Below are 22,079 nucleotides of genomic sequence, written 5' to 3'. Positions count from 1 at the left end.
AATTCAAAGGTAACTTCAGCACGGTCAAAGTGACTAAATCACTGAAACAAAACTGTACAAATGATATTTCAATTACATTGATTTATTGGTTAATCTGGTGATTTTGTGGGAAAAAGACTCTACATGCTACAGATTTTGGTTGAGCTGTAAAGTGTTATTACAATACTGCAGCCAAAATCAGCACGACCGAATTGCAAGGAAATCTTGGCCCAATCATAGTGAATTTCCCCGATCGTTGGACAGCACCCTGTTTATAGGGATCTGGCCAACAAAGTCTCTCCCAAAAAATTTACCTTATCACATGCCTCTCTTCCTGACATAAGCATTTTCAGGTCACGGTGCGTCTGCTAATGCATCTGGAGTCCATATTTGATATATATGGGTTTTTTTTCTTTTCTTTGTTCGGGGTAGGAGGGATTTTTAGTCAATATGCTGTCTTCACATTAAAATCATTTTTATTATTTTTTTAGTTAATCCATTCAGGTCTAAGATAACTTACAAAATTAGCAGTGGATCAAATAATAATCCGTCATTGGTTTCAAGCAGAAATGTTGTTGACGACACGGGTTGCAGATTACATTGTTCTAAAATCAAACAATGGCGAGAATTACCTTCGGTGTGAATATATGTTTCTTCTGGAATCAAAGGGGAACACAACAATGACAGGGGAAATTTGTGGGGTTCCACTGATTTAATTGCCCTTTTGTGTAATTATTGCACAATGATGATGCCAGACTTTGAAATCACATTTTTCCAAACACTCATGAGATTCAGAGCATTAAAAGCACACATTTGAGTCCATTATTAAATTACCATCCTAATTAATTCATAGAAAAAAGGTTTGTGGAGGTGTTATATTGTGGAAGTGTGTGTAGCGGCAGGAAACAGCAAGGCAGCGACGCAGAAACTCTGCCGATGACCTCACTCACCTCAGCAACATCAGCTGTTTTCGGCTTGTATGTTTTGACAGATGTGCTCCGTGTTTCCATGTATCTGTGACTCCGGGAGGATCCTCTGTTATCCCACTGCTGCATTAATCCCCATGTTTTCCCTTGTAGTACTACAGGCCGGATCTTTGCAGCTCCTCTACCCTCCGTCCCTTCCTCGCTCTCTCAGGGGACGCCTCCTTCGCTGCGTCCAGACTTGTCAGAGCAGATTCTTGTCAAATTACCGATGTCCTGCATCGGTGTAATTGCTTGCCAAAGCCACTCCACTGATGCAAATTTAAAGGGTCGTCTGTGATGGAGATAATGCCAAATTGGTTTTGAGATTTTGAGATGTCTACTCAGCATGGGTAGATAGATATGTGGGACCATCCTTGAAAAAAGAAATGAAATGAGGCTCCGTGTGGAGAATGCTGATTTGGCACTCAATATTTGAAAAGACTGATAGATCTCTCCTCCCTGCAGCTTGCTTCTCACACAGCAAATAATTGTAAAGTATATCTTCAAGGCTTGCAGTGCTTCATAACACTTACCCACTGGAGTCAGAAGACCCCCTCTCTTGTCCTATAATGTTGAGTTGCCTCAGTTAAGTAGCCATCAGTTGTGGTGAGGCTGATGGCTGGATTCCAGCTCGAATGCATAGTGACTTTTAATGATGCAGAGAAATGGCCCAAACTAGCACTGCAGCCTTGTGTCTGCCGCAGGCCTCTCTGATGATGATGTCACCTGATGGGAGAGTCGAAAAGGTCCCAGTACAACACCGGATTGGTTCACTCTTGGGGAGACGGAGAGGTTGCTGATAATTTCAGGGGGATTAAACTCTTGAGGCTACAAAAAGTTAAGCTGAGGTTCCTTTGGGGAAAAAGTTTTCATTCCAGAGTGAGATGAATAGGTTGTAATGGTGGATTTGGTGATGACGAGGGGTAAATTGACAATGACAGCTAGTAAGGTAATTAAAACGAGGAGCAGAGCACCTCAAGGGATGGGAAAGATCATCCGGCTCAAGAGGGAACACAAATTATTGAGTCTGAGAGAGGTCAGTCTCAAGAAACACTGCGATAATTTTTTTTAACAGAGAAACAGGGTAATATCTAGTTTCAAGGTTTACAGTGCCATTTCTATAGCACAATCACATTACTATGTTACCTTCAGTTGTTATAAAAATGTTGTACGTGTCAAACAAAACTTAAAATAAATTTGACTCTGCAATTTGACATCGTGAAATTAGCCTCCGTCTCTTTAAGAAGCTTCCACTCTTTCCAAAACTGTCTTCAGCACATCATCACAACACTACTTTCTTAGACCATTTATAACCGTTCTGATGGCAGTGGACTGAGAAGTAGTCTGAATAATAAGCTCAGCAGACGCGAAGTTCCACCAGGTGTTTGCTAATTGCTGCTGCAACTCAGGACCAGCTGAAGGGAGGGGTGCTCTCTGAGGCGGAGGATCGGCAAAGGACTGCAGCTCCACAAAATAGTCATTTGGCTGCCTCCAAAGATTCAAGGATTCCTCAAGCAGGCATGAAAGAATCAAAGCAACATTCCAGGTATGTTTTTGATGATACAACATTATAAAGCTCAGAATAGTTGATGTAATACAATACTTAGTGTCCGGAGTTTTAGGTCAGATTCGGCTCGAACGCAGGTCATAATCTAAACTCTACCATGTACACTCCAACCCCCTTTAATATGATTCAATTACAGCAGCTAGCTTTTGGGGTATGACTCTACCAGCTTTGCAAAAAAAGAGTCATTGCAATCTCTTCTATCTTAGCTGTTACAAGACAGATCATGCTTTCCAAGGTTGAATGGAGAGCATCTATGAACATAATTTTTCAACACTTTCCATTGATTCACAATTGGATTTTGATGTAGACCTTGACGCAGCCTTTGTTACRCGTGAAAATGCTTTGATTTCAACCATCCTGTTCTCACCCTAGGTGGATGTCTAGAGCACTATTTCCCAACCTTGGTCCTCAAGGCACACTGCCCACATGTTTTAGATGTTTTCCTGCTTCAACACAGAGAAACAGGGAAACAACCAAAACATGCAAAGCAGTGTGCCTCAAGGACAAGGGTGGAAAAACACTGGTCTAGATGTTGTTGTCCTGCTGAAAGGAAAACCTCCAGTCTTTATTCTTTTGTGGCCTCCAACAGGTTTTTATCTAGCATTCTCATGTAGTTTATAGCATAAATCTTCATTTCACTTCTGACCAGCTTACATGTCTCTGCCTAGGAAAAGCAGTCCACAAAGATTGATGCTGTCACAAACCACATTTCACAGGGGGGATTGTGTATTCAGGGCGGAGTTAGTCATCCACCACATTGCATGCAGACAACTCCCTCTTTCACTTTAGTTAAAATACAATAACACCATAACGATATTTTTCACGTCTGTCCTCTCTGAAATTACATCGGTCGTATACGTAAAAGGTCACTGACACAATACAACCACTTAGATGATTTAGAAAGATGAACTATTGTTGTCAGTAGTAACTGAGTCCCATCTTGTGACTTCTTCCTCCAAAACTGCAGATAAATTGCGCAAAAAATCTTCTCTGAAATGTACTTCGCTTTTGTGTACTCAGACTAGTCGTTACGGTTCGCCTTCCTCTGATGGCACCGATGTTTGACCCAGTTATTACAGACAAAAACAACGACACTCTGCATTTATAGCATTCTGAGGGAAATACTTATTATTAAAAACTTCCATGAACACAAAATGAAAGCTCAGTAGTTCATCTTTTTAAATTGTGTAAGTGATCTTACGGTGTCAGTGTCACTTTAAGTTGGCATGTTAAACTCGACTTGAACAGATCTTTAAATTGCCATGCTTTCTTTCTGTAAATGTCAACAACCAGATCAATAAAAAAAACTGTTCAGTTTATCTGTAAGAGAAGTTTACTATTATGCCTACATTTTAAAACACTAATTTAATACGCATACACAAGCGCACACACAGCGAATTTGTGGAAGTTTTTTTTATTTTTTTTTACGACAAGCTGGGGTTTCCCTGTATAAACAGTTGTCCAGTGAGTGAGAACGGAGCCATCGCGCGCACAGTTCAACTCACACTCAGACAGCAGCTGGTGGCCAATCAGCTCTGAATGTTCACGTGAGCCAACATTTCAGAGGTTAATGAAATATTTTGTCATTCGCAGTCATCCCCCTGGTCTTCCCTTCATACCTTTGTCACTTCACTTCCTTTTCCTTCACAGTGAATGCTCAATGCCATCGCTGTGGGACTTAACAAGCCTGGAAAATAATTAAAATTCAACCAAATGATGAAACACTTGCAGCAAAGCGTCCTTGAAGGGTCGGCAGGGCCTGTTCTGAAAGCAGCCAGGCGAGAGGGAAAAAAAGAGAGCAGCGTTTTGTGCCTTTTCTCTTCACACAGAATAATGTTAAGCTGCTGCTCCCAGCTTAAGGGCCTCTTAAATTGGAAAGGCGCTGGCCTATAGAGACATGTACCTGTCAAACAAATACCACACGCCTCTGATTCTCTCTCTGCTCCTTCTCTCCGGCTCAGTTTTAAACTCTCAGCTGGTATTCCAGTCAGACATGGGGTGCCATGGAGATAGTCGGGTTTGAGAACAGAGATGGGGATTCGCCTCTAAGAGGTATCACAGCGACGCTGCTGTCAGAGGAATTAAGAGGTGAGCTCTCTGGCCCTACAGTGATCCACTGAGAAGATGTTTCTCACGGCCCTGAGGACGGCTGTCGGAGGTGAAATATATGGCTGCAGCTCAGCGTGGATGGAGTGAAGATGAGCATGTTAAAGAATGAATGGTGAGCAGACATAAAGACCAAGGTTTTATGCCCGCTCACCTTTAGAGGAAGGGAGCTGGCTTGTTGAAGAGTTCATCCTAAAGGTCACACAATCAGGAATCAAAAAAAAGGAGAAACATCTCTCCATTTCCTTTATCTGCGGGTTTTATGCAAAGATAACAAAATGTAAATCCTTCAGAGTTATGTTCTTTGAATTTTTTTCTTCTTTATCTCTTTTGATGCCACAATCGGCAGCTGTGTCCCTTACCTATAGTAATCAAGCAGCTATAGGTTCTTTTTCCTTCAACTCTCAGACAAACTCAGCTGTTTCCCTTTCAAATGGTTTCACTGAAACAAGCAATTCTGGTTCACTGGCTAATGGAGAAGCGTGTAATGCCTCTTTTTTAGAGGTTGTTTTAAAACATCAGTTGGTGATTTGATAACACCTCTTAAAAGACTCTGTAGAAATGGAGAAATGTCCAATATACTTGCAAATTAAGGTTGTGAGATTCCAAGAAAACATGTAATCACAATGCTACTGCCTTGTGGTGATGATAGTTATGCTGTATTTTCCTTGCCTCCTTTTTATTCTTTGTCTTTACAATTACGTGGTCAATTATTTTTTAGCATCCCATGTACTTTTGATTAAGACCAGTTAGTAAACATCAATTTATCCAAATATATTAAAAACATCCATCCATCCATTTTCTTTACACCCTTGTCCCTTAGAGGGGTCAGGAGAGTTGCTGGTGACTATCTCCAGCTAACGTTCCGGGCGAGAGGCGGGGTTCACCCTGGACAGGTCGCCAGTCTGTCGCAGGGCACCGCAGAGACACACAACCATGCACACACACACTCACTCACACCTAGGGGCAATTTGGAGAGGCCAATTAACCTGACAGTCATGTTTTGGACTGTGGGAGGAAACCGGAGTACCCAGAGAAAACCCACGCATGCACAGGGAGAACAGGAGGCAGGAGACTGGCAGGAGGCCCTGGGGAAGACCCAGGACAAGCTGAAGGCACTGTTTCTCGGCTTGCCTGGGAACGCCTTGGGATTTCCCCAGAAGAGCTGGAACAAGTGGCTGGGGAGAGGGAAGTCTGGGCCTCCTTTTTTAAGCTGCTACCCCCACAGACCCACAAAGTGATCATCCCCATGTCACACTACGTTGATGCAGTAATGGAAGCAGTACTAAGTGAGTAATGAGTGCACTTACAGTATATGTTATTGGGTGGCTGTTCAAAACAGGCTAGTTTATTGCTAATGAAACCCAATAGTCTGTGTTGCTACAAGAAATGATTCAATATTTCTGCTTCAATGGTGCATTACTGATTGTGTCAGTGAGTGCACACCCACAGCAATCCTAGCATTAACCTTCAGAAAAATCCTAATGTCAATAAAACATATGGTAACATAACCACAAGTTCTCAAATATTGCCTCTAAAAACCAAAGTCCAAGAATACTGTTACAACAGGACAGTTTTTGCGGTTAAAGTCCTACAGTGAATTCAAGACATGGTTTTCCCTTGTCTATTTCTTGACAGCTCAATGCCACATTACCTTAGCTTCAGGTTGTGGTTTGCAGATGCTTCTACAGGAGGATTACAGACTATGTAGTCCCAATCAGATTCCATGTGCCCATTGACGGCATTGAGATTAGTGTTGGGGATTTGTCGACAAAATGGCACTCCCAATATTTCTTATTGGTTTACTGTCAGCCCCTACTACAATGTATGGACAATATTTTTCTGCACTTTAGCTATGTTCTAAGTCTGTTAGTATCTTAGATTTGATCTGTTTTAATTATCACACTGGACATGGTCTAGGCATATTAGTCAAAGCCTAATTTTATCTTATAGATATTGACTACAAAAAATGATATCCAGGGAACTTCCTGGCACAGGCCGTACAGATATGATTTTCCTGTTGACAAAACTCTCCCTAAAACCTTTACAGGTCTGAAAGCAGTTATGCTGTTTTTCTACAAAACAATAATAAAATCGGGAAAAAAAAGTGGACTGAAAATGTGGCTTTAAATTATCTACAAGTAGATACCTCAGATAGGCAAAAAATTACCCTCAGTGTTGTCTCTCTTTCATCTTCATCTTTTATCTTCATGACGTTAGATTCTGTTTGATAACTAGCCCACATCCACATGCATCTCCTGCATCTGCGCTGCGCACATCATCCTGCGCCGTCTCTCGCTCCCTCCATCCTTCTGCTGGGTGTCATTCTCTCCAAGCATCATAGCTGAATCTAGCATTCCAACTTACATCAGGGGAATGGATCTTTCCAGTCCTCCGACACTCTCTGTTAGCATTGATTAACCAGCGAGTCACGCTACCTCTGTGAAGACAACGTTTGAAGCTTTTCCTTTTTTTTACACCTCAATTATTTAGTGTCACAGCGAGGTGCATGCTCATCGCTGCCTCATGCATCATGCAAAATACCCTAGCCAAAAGCCACATCATTTTCTAGCTCTTTGTGCTTTATTTGACTTTTTTTTTTTCCTGAATGCCTGAATGTTTACTTTACTCAGGAGTTCTGAGACATGAGGTGCAGTTGGCATTGCAGTGTGATGGGAAGCTGAGAGCTGAATTACCTCTAATGGCTGTGGCTGAGTGGAGCAAAGGACGGTTTTATGGATGAAGTCATGTATTTTTTGTTCGGCAGATTTAAAGGTCTCTCTGAGAGGCCTTTAAGTAGACGCTGCTGCCTTCACAGGGTCGTTTTGTTCTCCTTGTCCAACTCCAGCTCAGTTTATTTGCTTGGCGATAAAAGAGTGATTAAAAATGTGTTATAATACCAGAGGGAACAAAAAAAGCCACTGTGGTGAATGAAGACAGGGTGTGTCTGTGTAACTTTTATTAGAGATTTATTACTGGCTCAGTGTTACTTTATTATTTAAATACCTTAGAGACGACTTAATGTGTGTTTTCATTCAGAAAGCAAGTAAGTCATCTATTCCCTTTAGAACAGACACAAGTTTGAAATGTGACAAACGTCTCATTAGGCAAATCTGCACTTTTTCAAGCTCAACTCTCCATGCAACATTTGCATTTACACACTGGTATGCATGGATACTTAAACTGTTCATCCCATTCAAGTAGCAACTATGTAATGTTTCTAAGGTCTTTCCTTTAAGAATAAACTACACCACAGAAAGGCACAATGGAAAAATGTACAGTTAACCTCGGTGGAGCCATGATGTGAAATATGATAACTCTAACCTCGTTCAGCCTGTGTGAAGTGTTGTTAATGGCCCTGTCCCAAACATATTGTGTATGCGCACTAATTAGTGCTGAAATATCTCTGACTGAGAGACTGCTTGGAGTTGCCAGGGGACTCGTGTCACCTCTTGTCTCCAAGCCTCTCCCTCTTTCCACCAGCATCTCGGAGAGCAGAGCCGAACTCGTGCGAAGCCTCGGGGACAGAGCCCTAGCACGACTTGTCCTACGTGTTTTAATTGGAGTCTCTCTGTGCTCGTTACTTCACAACACTTTAATTTGGCTGCAGAGCCATGGATCAGCCCCTCTGTACGAGACAAAAATTTGATGATGCTGTCAGTAACTAATTAGCGGTGATGGCATCCTGCAGGAAATTGCATGTAGGGGCGATTAAATATGATGCGCTATTAGGTTTCGCCAACCTCAGTGACCCAGTTAGTGGGGGCTGCAGTTGCGGTGGGTGGGTCTGAAGAGGCGGAAGTTTTAGATTGTGTCTCGAACCATTTTCTGGGTTTAAGTTGACGAGTTCTGTGCCCAAAACCTCTGTACTGCGAGTTCGTCCAACAGCTTTTCTGTTTTTTAAGCAGTTTACCACAGATGTCCAAACACTGCAGATAGTGTAATACTGCAGAGATAAAAGAGATGGAGAGATACACCAATCAGTCAATGTTCCCGTGATTGGCTCTGACCAATTACTAACAAGTGAAACTCTGGTTACTCTTCTTGCATGTCATTTGGTCAATGTCTAGTTCAATAGTCCTTACATTTATTGTGAGAATGCAGAAGCCTTAAGAAGCCATCCTGTGCCATGAGTGATTTCTTTACAGTAGGAGAAGTGATGATGTCACACCATAAGTGTGTGTAGAAGAAACACATCCATCACAGATGAGTGATGCAACTCAGCTGCATGGAGTTCCAACGTTCTGCTGTCCTCCCCCGTTTAAACAGCAGAAGGAATGAAGAGCAGACACACATCAGAAGATGCTACACTTTCACAAGTGTTTCTTTTTTCCTAGAAAAAGGAAATCGACATTATAACCCATCATTTCACTATCATCATCGGAAACAAAGAAACTACGTCACTTTATGCTTGTCAGCGTTTTAATCACGATTTTTTTTTTCCCCCCTCTGGTGACATCAATCTTCGCTCCATGCCTACTCTCCTCACTCCATCGCTCTTTTGTTTGTTTGTTTGTTTTCTAATTACAGACTTTTTTTTGACACCTGTGCCAACTTGATGGTGTTGTGAAACCCGCCACTGATACACTGTTGCACACAGAAAGACAAGCACACTGCCTCTCATTTGCACTACACACACTTTCATCCCCTTGTGTACAATTACTTCTTCTTTACTATTTACCTCACTTGGCACGCTATCGTTTATTTTCATTTTCTCGAGGAGGCTTGCAGGTAAACAAAACGTGCATCCAAACTCGCATAACTTAGATCCCCCCAGCTGGTGTGTTGGAGTTGAAATGTAAAAGATGCTCTAGGTGTGATGGCCAAAGTACCCATGGATGAAACCAATAACAAGCATCCTAACAATTTGGTGATGTGGCCAAATCGGTGTGGAAGACTTGAGCTGAGCTGCTTCACTGTAAGGTTACCCCTCGTTGTGCTGGGAGGCAACAGATGGATTCAACATGTGTTTGAGAATTGGAGAAAAAGTAATGGAAGAAAAAGAGAACTCCCTCGTGTTGCTGATTGTTGTTGGGAATCAGTGTTGTTCCCTGCAGGCTCCTCCCCCTCCTTGATCTGCTTTAAGTGTTCTCATGCAACCAGGCGAGTGATGAGTGAGAACAGATGGAGACATGCATGAGAACATCCCACAGGGAAAAGGATGATCTGAGCATGGATAAAGCTTCTATGGCCATAAGATGCACACCACAGGAGGTAATGCTGTAGCCTCTCAACGTCATGGTGCCTTCGAGTGGCATCAGTCCATGCAGCTGAGTTGATTGTAGATGGTTTGGCTACCTCAAAAGAGACATCTTTTTTTTTTTTTTTTTGTGAAAATAAAAACTTTTTTTTAGTAAAAAAAAAAAAGAAGAAAATATGTGAACAAAGAAAAATCATATGTGCCTTTCTTTTTTTTATTTTTTTACATTTTTTAATTTATATTAAGAAACATGAGAAATAGAGAAATCACTTCATAGATTAATATCCACTGAACTAAGATGAAGAACATCAGTTCCGTACTATCATATTTAAAAATATATATTTTTAAATTAAACTGTTGAATGTAAACTGATATGTAAACCCTGACCTTAACCAATATGATCTCATTTTTTGTCTCATTTATGCTTTCTTTGCTTTTTGATGTGTATGGCCTAATATTCACCAGGTTCATGGTATTTAGCATAAAGCAAACAGTTCAGATAAAAGAAATCTGAATAAATAGTATTTTATATGCTGACTTTTAAAGCAAGCTTATTCAGAAAGAAATTTTTGAATTGGGTGTGTTATGGACTGATAAATAAAGGACAGTAAGGCCCAGTCCATAAACGTTTTTTCTTTTTCACTGAAAAGACAAAGTTGGATAAGTACAATTAATAAGATAATAGGCTGAAGGGAGGTTAAAGTAACAAAACTATTCAAATAATTGTTTGCAAAACAAGACTAACTCAAACTAAAATGAGACAGAGGAGAAACTTAAGCAGTGGCTATTCAGTCCACAAAGACGCATTCTTTTTTTCACTGCCTTGTGTTCCTCAACTTTATATTTTTCTTTTAATATTTGATTTTGATTTGGGGCATGAAAGTCGATAAAAGCAGAAACAAGATATTGAACATTGTGCATGTCTTTTGTGCAATAATTCTTTGGTGATTGTTTTTGCTCTGAGTTGGTATCAGATCTACTGCCTTTTTGGGACATCACATCCGATTTTCCGTTTGAATTGTTTTTGTTTGGTTTTGACACCACATATTCACATGCAAAATCCACTTTTTAGCCATGAAAGACATTTTATTGTATGCTTTTAACCTGTAGGAGTGCAGAAAAGTCTAATTTGGTCTCTCCCGGTGCTGCAGAGATATCTTCACGTTCTGTATGGGTAATATTTTTCAATATGTTCAGTTTTCTCTATTTACTTTTTTTTGTTTTGTTTTTGAACAATTACATCACAGTATTTGCTGCAGAACTGCTAAACAAGGCTAAGCAAGGTCATGTACTTACAGGCTAACCAGTTTCTTAAATATGCCAATTTTGTCGTCCAAATTCAAGATCACAGAAGTGGATAAGTCAAAATGTTTTGTTGTTGGGTGTATTAACCTACATAATTCAATACATCGTGGCCCTTCTTCAGATCAAAGTGCTCCATGCAAACAAGTAAGACATCCCCAACTGATAGGGGTATATTTCAAAGAAAAATACAATTTATCCAGGCACTCTGAGAAAGTTCTCCACAAGTATCAAGAAGTATTGAAGAAGATTTGGTCTGATTGAGGGATCAATTCCTTCATTCTGTTGAAATGACAGATACAAGAAAAAATGAAAGTGTAAGCAATGCATTTTGTGAAAAAAAAATCTTAATGTTCTTAAAATTAAATCTTCATCAGTTACAAATTTAATTAATCAATACATTTGATTTATCCTGCAACCCTATTGCCTTGTACTCTATTCATCTGACTCTGTGGCTGAAAACTGCTAGGAGAAACAGATTTCAGATGTACTTTGTCACTCGGTAAAACATTTTGGAGACCCTCTAACTTCAAATGAATCTTGATGAGAGTCCTCTAAGCGACTACATGACCAATGTAGTCGTTTCTTTTTTCCTAGAAMAAGGAAATCGACATTATAACCCATCATTTCACTATCATCATCGGAAACAAAGAAACTACGTCACTTTATGCTTGTCAGCGTTTTAATCACGATTTTTTTTTTCCCCCCTCTGGTGAAAAAAATTCAGTTTTTCACCAGAGGGGGAAAATAACCAGAGGAGGCCAAATAAGATGTTAAACATAAATAATCTGAACTCATCCGTCCAGCTTTTTCCGAGGTCAGCAGCCACCATAAAGACTAAACACTGATATGCAAATATGCCCTGACAACAGGAAGCTTTTATTAGCACACAGAGAGATCACAATGAAGATCAGCTACAATGAGAATGTGACCCTTCAGACACTGCGTAGGGCAGCAGAAGTGACTCTTTGAGGTAGCAGTCCTGGGTGATAACCTCCAGGCCGTGACAGCAAGCTTTCCTCGGAAACGAGAAAACGTGGAGCGATTTTTAAGGGGAAATATAAAGCCAGACTGACCAAGATGAAGTTGCCTCAGGACACGGTGGAATAGAAGGAGATGAAGGGAGGCGAGCGAGATACATTTATATTATGTGATTAAAGGGAGAGGAGACGCTGGTCAGCGGCCGACAGACAGTGTGATGTAGTGGGAGTTGAGCGGCAGCTCTATTCTCTCTAATTGACCCCAGTTAGGATCCTTGCACCCTTTCCCCTGCTCAAAAAGAGCATCTAATTGCTGCAGCTGATTGGGTCCTGATAGAATTACATCCGTCGGAGAAGGTCATTAGGCACAGATTCATCTTCCGACGTGGGGACGAGGAAAGCAGCTCCTTTTATTCCGGAGGCTATCCTAACGAGCATGCCATAAGCTCTTTTATCAGACAGAAAATCCCAGTTAGAGCTAAAAGCTGTCATCGATGTGTGAGTCCAGGTGTGTTTGTCTTGGCATGTTGTGTGATCAAAGATTCACCGATCAATATTTCTGTGTGAGCAACTGTCTTTATCCTGCAGGTGGACTGACACAGAGCTCTGACAGGAGCTTTAATCTGGGAGGTGAGGAAGAAGCTTCTTACTGGAACTGAACAGGAAGTGACTTTATCAGGTAAAGACACTTCCACATACACTGTACTTAGTGTTTTCTGTGGAAAATGTAAATAGATATGGGTTTGGTGAGACTATTGTCATAGTTTTTATTCTAACCTGTATTCAAGTGCAAAGGCATCAGAAAAAAAACTGAGTAATTGAACTTATTGCTGGGCTTTTTTAGAGAAAAAGGATTCAATTGTGCATGTGGATTTAAATAATATATAACTGCAGTGATTAAATTTGCTTAGTTACACCAATATTCTTTGAGCCATGTATCACTGCTGATCTGTGCAAGACTAGATGCTTCCTCCACGTCTTACTGATTTCAGTGGACACAGACCAAAACAGAGATTCTCTCAGTCTTCTTTGGATCACAGCTCTTTGCTTATGATAATGATATGAGGAATCACAAAGAGCCAGAACGTATAAACGGCTGTGTACCGTGACGACATACATATATGGCTAAACTGTCTGTACAGAGTCTTTTAGAGCTTTCCACACTCCTTAGTCTTTTCCATGATTTGTCAAGTTACAACTATGCAATTCAATATATTTGATTGTGACATAAAAGGGTGTATAACTGTGAAATAGGTATAAAATGATTCATGGCTTTATTTATTTATTGACTAATAGAAAAACTGATGTTTACAGACGTTGTTCATCCAGTCAATCTTCCTCCGAGCTGAATGAGTTTGAGCAAAAGGTGGTTCAACAACTATTTCAGAGGGGATGAATATTAATGTGCACCACGCAAAAAGTAAATAATTAACGCAACATATTTTTTTCCTTCAAATTCAACTGTGCTCTAATTTTAGATTGATAAACTGTTGATCTGTCTGAAAAAGCATCCTAAAAACACATAGAGGTTAGTGGAAGTTGGTGTAAAAGAGATACATTAAATACTTTTGAAGGAGCTTCGTAATAATGACTGTGAGCTTTTCTTCTTAAGTTACTATCAATTTTACAATGTGTTTGTTCAGCATTGATTCCCCCCCCCCCAGGTTTGCAGTTACTGACAAATATTTTGGCACAGATTGTGTGTTTCACACTCTTAGTAGCCCAGTTCACTTTTTTTTTTTTTTTTTTTTACTGTTTTATGCTTAACGATCAGTTGAAAATCAAAAACATCAAACAGCTTATGGGCCTAAAACTATTCCAAAATTATCTTCAGAAAAGAGTGATGAAAAGTTTTTTTTTGTTGGTTTTTTTTCTGATGGATTATCCTTTAAAATGTTTGAAACATCTGAAGAAAAAAGTGTGAGACTTGTGTGGTGGCAGCTGAAAAGCATCCTGATACAGTCCATGTGTAACGTTGAATATCATCAAAAGAAGTTTAATCCTCCTCCAACTTCTACCCAAGAGCAATGCCATCAATAAGGAGTGGGATCAAAGGATCTTCCATCCTGCTCTTCTTTCAACAATCCAGAAACAAATTGATGACAATCCTTGTATATTCCACAAGGAGGAAACACATGGATATATTTTTATGCACATGAAACGTGTCACTTATTAGTTTTGCTAGGTTATTCCAATTAAATGCCGTCTGTTGAAAACTTATGATTATCTTTCGCAGGAGTTTGACAATACTCTGAAGTATCAAGAGTTTGAAATGTAAGCATTGCATAAATTTTGTATTCAAAGAACTCCAACATTTTGCTCACAATTTGAAACAGTCAGCGTTTTCTTTGTTATCCGATGTAAAAATGGAGACAAAGATGACTTGGGAACATGAAATAATCCGTTTGTTTCCACTTATGATGTTACTAACAATGTCCAACAGTCCAACCCACACATTCATCATCATGTCATTTGTCTTCAAAAGGCAAAAGCAGTTACCCAGGTGTCTGAAAACCTGCTGATCCTTCACAAGTCACAGCAAGGTCAGGTAGCCTGCCTCAGTTGGTGAGCTAGGAAATCAAAAAAAAAAAAAAAAGGAATAACAAAACAAATGTAAGATGGATTTAGTTCTTAAAGGGTAAAGTCAAACAAAGAGGATATTCGCACTCTTTGCTGCATTCACTCTCACGTGATTTTTCAGGATTTACAGTGAGATATAGATAAGGCAAGGATACCCTGACAAGATGAGTCACAATGAAACCAAGCCGACCCAAGTGCAGGACGAACATCCCTCACTTCTTCACATTACAGCAACTCCAACTTCAGGCAAATAAATAATTTAGGCGATTCTGGCTTTGTATCACTCAGTAGAAGCATTCAGACATTAAAAATACTCATATTTAGTCCTAAACCAAATCAGCATTACTCCATTATATATATTTAAGTAGCAACACAAAGCTTAGTTGTTATTGTTTGCTTAAACAAGAGTTATTAAGTCATGCTTATGGCTTTTCGTTTAGCATCCTTTCACATCGAAAGGTCATTGTAACTACCTACCACACTGTAATTACCATAGACTGTGATATGAATAATCATCTGATATATCCTTTAGTTTTTAACAAGACTAATTTCTCTAGGCAAAACAAGTTAGCAGCAGAAACCTGTTAATAAACAGAGGCTGTACATGTATTTATGTGTGTCAAAGATTTAATGAGCTACAAGTTGTCAGAGGTGCAAATAAGATGTTATTATATATGAATGATTTAAATGGACAACTAAGTTGAATTTTCAAATGGATGTTCGTGGAAAGCTGTTTTCTACCTTTGAATTTTGACTTCTGGAGGCTTTTACTATTGTATTTTCCATTCTATTGAAGTTTTCTCTTAACAGAATGCCACTTTTAAAAATCCCTGAACAATCATTGTGTGCAACCACTTAAACACAAATAAACTTTAAAATATTTTGTGCTTGTACAGCCAAGGAAATGGAAATGGGAAGTAAATAAACATCCAAGAATCACTACATTTTCTGCATGTGTCTGTTTTGATAATTGGGATGCAAAGTGTAAGGAGTAACTTATAAAGATATAAAAGAAAAAGCAATGGAAGGGAATAGAATGTTATCTTTGTTTTTCTCTCTTTCCCTCATACTAGGCTTCCTGTGAGCTAATTCATCAACTGCATATAATCACTGGAGCTTCATATAATTGTACATATTTGCATAAATTACTCAAATTAGTGGCCTGGCAATTTAGTTAACTCACTGCTTGGTAATGCAGTAGTACCTGTTTTCCGCATCTGTTTAGGTTATGCAGCCTGTAGTAAATAAAATATATTTAAGTGTACATTTGCAAGTCACATTAAGTGCTCCGGAAAATGAAGTTGTATGGTTTAAATTAGACTAAACAGTTTACGCTGGATTTGCTGTAGTGTTTTGGGTTAAATGTGAGGCAAAAGCCGCTGTTCTTTGTTTTATTTTCAGACGGATTCTGGACCTGCAGCACATTAAAGCTCCAACGCAGTCCATTAGTGCACCTCTGTCATGTTTAAGAGCGGGAGGTGGGAGTTGTGCATTAACTGAAAGCCAACACGGATGATATAGATGTGCAGGATTTAACCTCTGACCTCCACTGACGCCCACGCAGCACAGAAGGGAACATGGAGTTATCAAAACAAATGAGTCAGTGAACAACCGGGCGAATCGACGCCGTGAGCACAATTCTAATGATAACCAATATTAGCATAACCTAATATGTTTGTTGATGAAGGGCAAACTTTTGGGGGAGGACATGTTAGGTGTAGAATAAACAAAAGCAGCTGTTGCCAAGGCTCCAGCAGCCTTCTGAGGGAGGAGGAAGAAACGGAGGCCATTCTTAATGTGGGCTCGGCTCGCTGCATGGATAAGAGGCAATCTGTCGGCTCTGCACACGCTTCTGCACTTCAGCTTTATTTCAGCAGTTCTCACCGACTCTAATTAAATTCATATGGAATGGGAGGAGGATGAACAACCACATCAATATATTTATTTATGCGCTTTTACCATTAAAACATCTTGTTTCTTTTGTTCCTTTTCTTCTTCCTGTTTCACAAACGGCACAAAACTCCTTTGTGCTTTCAAGGCCGTGGCTGCAGAGTTGCCGTGCTTGTCCTGTAAATATTATATGAAGATTTAAGTAGCAATTGTTGTTCTTTTGCCCATCAACAATTCATGTTCTCTAAGTTAGGAGCACCACGGGAACAGAGTGTGGAGTAAACTCTGCCTGGATTTTAGTTTTAATGCATTTTGGGGAAAAGTAAATGCAAGCGCTGCAGGAATAAAGACTTTATTTTAACAAGTTGCTTCCGTTTTATACACGGCCTTCAAATCGGGTTTGGTGTTGTATTCAAAAATGCATAAAGAAACTAAGGATAAATTAAGGGATTTGCTTCTGAACAAGTTGAGAATTTACCTGTATTTCTTTGAGTAGCATCAAAGAAATACAGTACTACCATACCCACGTGCTGCAGAAAGAAAACTCACAAATAGTTTCAGCAACAACTCCCCTGGTGAGACATGATGACAGTGTCAAAAAAAAAATCTGTATTAAAACTTTTGTAAGGCACTGATAAAAGGAAGCATCAAAGATTGTGACATTTTGCTGTTGATTGTTCAACTGCAGTTTTATCAACTTGATTTGTAATGTTAAAGTACCAGTAACAAAACTGATTTCTAATAGAAAATAAAAGCAAACCTTACGTTTTGATTGTTTTAATTGTATTTTAGTGTTTATACTGTAATAGCAAAACCTATGATCTATGAACCATTAATCTCCATTACTTTAAAACACACAGGCACACAAACAAACACGCACATAAGAAAAATACCAACTCCTAAGTCTCAGTGAACCACAGCTTAGCCTCACAGAGTGTAATAAGTCAAACTGCAGGCTGAGTAGGCAGCGCATGAATACCAAATGCAGTCTAATTGATTACCTAATTTATGCAATAACCAGTATTTTTTTAATTATAGTTATTTATCGCCCAAATGTTTACGGTTTGGGCTGATTCATGGGCGACATGTTGAGCCACAGGTCAGACTCAGTGGACCCTGTTTATAAAGCTGACAGCAAAATTATCACAGCACCACTTCATCATCGTGGCTGCTGCAACATGCAAACAGGAAACAGCTCGTGGGCTCAAGGAGGAGCAGATGATCGTCCAAACATCACATATTTGCTGTTATGAAAGCTGCTCAGGATTTTTTAAATAAAAAAAAAAAGAAGTGTTCATCTTGTTTTCTTCAACCCTTTGGGGGGAATTGCATGACCTAAAACGCAGTGAGGAGGCAGGCAGATGGGAGTCAAAAGTTTACATAAAAATAAGGACAACTAAAGACTTTAAAAACTAAAGTCCAGAGGTGAATTTAAAAAAATGCAACATGAGGGCATCACAAGGAAAAACGGTTGCATAACAAGCAGATCTGAAAGGAGCTTCTTTGACTGAGATATATGTATGCAGGAAAGCTGAGCAAGGAGCGAGTGAAAGATTAGAAACTGGAAACTGAAGCTGAGCTGAAAAGAAATGGCTGAGAAAACACACAAGCAACTTGTGAAAAAACAAAATGAACAAAAAAAGGTGTGTAACAAACCAGACACAACCTAACAGGAGAAATGATCAGTATTGAAGCCAAAAGGTTTGAAGGGAACACAGAAGCAGCAAGAAAATAAGTAGGAAATGTTTTCAAATTAGACAATGTCTAAGATATAGAGAACCATTGCTAAAGTCTGTCAGAGTTAAATAAAAATACATCCCAAGAGATGAACTGAATATGAAAAGCAAACACTGACAATTCTTGAAACAAAGCAAAACACAAAAGTACCAATTTTCATGACATTTACACTTCTACTACAATTTCCATTTGTGTTTAAAAACTTTTCAAACAATGTTTTACTTTTTTTAGTTAAATGTAGCTTAATGTACTCATAAATACCTAGATGCTTTTCATTCATAGCAGATGTTAATTTTCATGTCCGGTAACGACTTTATTGATGTAGTAAAATCGTGAAAGAGTGAGTGGGAATCAACCCAGAAAGCTTTTGCCCAGACATAATGATTCAGCAAAAAATAAGATACAGTTTAATTTTTAGAAACCTTGAAGCCAAAACTACCTAATAAAAAATACAAAAATAAAATTACACGTCAGAGTCAATATCTGACTCTGAAAAAAGTAAATTATATAGATTTCCAGGGGAAAAGCACTTAGAGCTCAAGAGAAAACGAGGACGGTTTCACGTTTTACCGTTAATCACCGGGACATACAGAAGCAATGAAGCAAACAATGGTCATGATTTACCACTCTTAATTATTTTGTGTCAACAAAAAACTGAATCACACAACATGAGCAAATGATCAACTGTCCACTGATACTATAATGATATATGTTTGACTTAGTGCAATAAAGTAAAAAAAAAAAAAGAGCTCTAAGGGGGTTCAGCTCAAGATTTGTGTAGGATAAACTGATACCCAGAAGTAGAAAAAAAATAAAAATAAAATAATAATAATAATAATAATAATAATAATAATACTATGGCAAAAGAAACATGTCTCCTCATCACACATAATGTTACACCATTCCTTCTTGTTCCTCATCTTTCCATAGCTTGCAGCTGCCTTGCAGGTTAACAGGAAGCTGATCTCCAGAGATCACTGAGGTGAGAGACATGGCATAGCTCAGACAGGTCACTAGTCTACCTCATGGCAACAGATAGACAGAACAAATAACCATATACACACAAACACAAAGAAATACCAAAGTTGCTTGAGTGAATCCATGCATATACAGGGAATACGTCCAAACACCATGCGGGAAAACCCTTTTACTGGATCAAAGGCCGTCTTACTGTAAGGCAACAGTGCTAACTGCTTGTAAAAGCTGAAACATGTTTTTTTCTTTTTCTTTTTTTGTTGTGCCTGGTTGGGATTTGTAGGCTTTATAAGAAACAGAAGGAAGAAAGAGGTGCATTGAGGCTGTTGTAATAGTATCACTTGATTGATGCCAAGCTGTTATGTTGCCAATTTTATTTTCTCTATCAAATGCTTATGGGGAAATAAAAACTATATATATTTATATCAGTGACGTGCGGTCAGGTGAGTCAGAGAATAGATGATTTCAGCGTGAGAGAATATCTTAATTGAGCTGTGTTTTCATTTGACATCATCAAAACACTGTCGGCCATGAAGGACCAACATTTGACAGACAGGATTCTTGACAGTAATGCTAGAGCAACATTTAAAGCATGTTGCCAAATGCTGTAAATGCAAAACTGTGATGCATACGGGTGACGGCAAGACTTTAGACAAGCTGCAACACAGTTTTCCTAATCCTGCTGGGATTCAAAGACAGTGACAAAGATTTGTTCAAGACAAGAAGATTAAAAAGGGAGTGAGACATCAAGACAATGCTGTTGTGCGTCTAGGCACTGCTGATGCTTCAGTTTTGACAACAAACCTGGAGATCGTGATCACCTCTGACCTGCTGTTTGGACTGAACAAACAGAGCTAAAGTTCAGCTGGTGGTGCCACTTTTAGTCTGGAAGCCTTTCTCGTCTTTCTACATTCCCTAAGAGCTGGCCACCATGCAGGTAGCAGATGGCAGCACTGTGGCACAGTTGCTAGTTTGTTACTTTCATATTATTGTCTAGCTTAATTTGCTAGCCTGCCAACCATTCCAACCCCAATTCCATGTGCATTAAGTCATCAAAATAGAAAATAGTTTTGTTGCCTTCTATTCATCTGTATGGGGTTTTCAAGTGGTCAGCTACTACTACTACATTTTATGGATTCAGGCCAGACGCACTTACTAAAACAATCTGGTTCACTTGAATAAAAAAGTGAACACCAAAAACCAGGAAAGTGATAATGTGTTGGTTTCTACACTGTGTATTTAGTGAATAAAGTGATCACTAACTAGCAAGTTAAAGCAGTTCTTTTCTTTTCTCATTCTTCTTGAGGCCATGATAAAAAATGTAGATCTATTCACATTTCTTTAAAGAAGGCATGATTACCCACAGGACGAAAAGTGGGATTTTTGACCCTGTATTCTGACGCGAACGCCGCTCATCAGCAACAGATATCGACAGTCGACATTTTCAGTGTCTCACGACTCACGGGAGTCAAAATCTGTCGATTGCGGAATCCTTGGAGGGGGGGAGTGGCGGTGCGGGGGAGCGGGCGGGCGAGAGGTGTTAACGACTAGCATACGAATAGCCTAGCATATGCAAAGGCCCTTCAGCAGACCCACGTGGATTCTCAGTCATTAGAAGAAAAAAAATGACATCAGAGTTCATCAGACATGTGATTGGTTGGTTGATGTGTGCCCATTGGATAGCACTTATGACTTTATAAATTAACCCCGCCCCAATCATTAAAATTTTATTGCTGTATTTTTAAAAATCTATATAAAAAATAAATGGTGTATCAAAATATATTCATTTGATATTGCTTATATGCAACATGTTCATATACGAGGACCATAATAGAGACACAGAAGTGTTATTTTTCTTTATTTCATTTTATTTCTTTTACTGTTTGCACACAAAATAAGACATAAATGCTTGTCCATTTCTGGACCATCTGGCAGTGTTTTTTTGTCCAAACATGATGCTGCGTTCAGGACAGGCCCAACATCTCTCCTGTAGCGTAGACCTGACGTCTCTTCCTGTAATGTAGTCCTGATGTCACTGAGCTCCTGGTTGGAGGAACTTGGGGTCCATCCTGACAACGCCTCATAGCTGCCATCCTCCCAGAATGCCACTTCCTCTGCTGCCAGTACTATCTGCCTTCCTCCATCAGCTGTTAACACAGAACAGACAATCATTATGAGCTACAGGCATCTTTTAGTCATTATGAAACTACAGTGAAATTGTTTGACAATATCCAGCTTAGTATGCACACACAAGACATTAAAACTAAAAAACAAACAAAAAAAACACATTATATTAATACATTCTGACAGAAAATTAAAAACTTTAATAAAAAAAGAGAAAACACTTGGAAACAATTGGAAGAAAAAAGAATTAAAAGCAGTTTGTAATAAATAGTAAAACATAATTCAACAAACTCTGAGAGAGATAATTTGCTTTGATGGATTTTAATCATTCAAGGAATTGTGACATCTCTAGATTAGTAATAAATCTTACCTGCTTCTTTCTTTAGCTACATCTGGATGACTGGCAGTTGGTCCTGGATGCAGCACAAAAACATTTTTGTGCATTGTTAATACATACCATAATTACATTATGTACATAAACAATATTGAAACATAAAATAATATCAACATTCTCAAATAGTAGATACTCACACACAGTTGCATCTCTGTCCTCATCACGGACATYARAACRTTCYTGAAGAGTCTGATTGACACAAATGTGACTCCCATTCTGTGGAGTCTGTGGAAATAAATGTAAAATTAAAAAAATATTGTAGCAAATATATCGCTTTCTC

This window comes from Poecilia reticulata, linkage group LG10 (genome assembly GCF_000633615.1).
Source record: "Poecilia reticulata strain Guanapo linkage group LG10, Guppy_female_1.0+MT, whole genome shotgun sequence".
Taxonomy (NCBI): domain Eukaryota; kingdom Metazoa; phylum Chordata; class Actinopteri; order Cyprinodontiformes; family Poeciliidae; genus Poecilia; species Poecilia reticulata.
Note: the sequence above shows the minus strand (reverse complement) of the source record.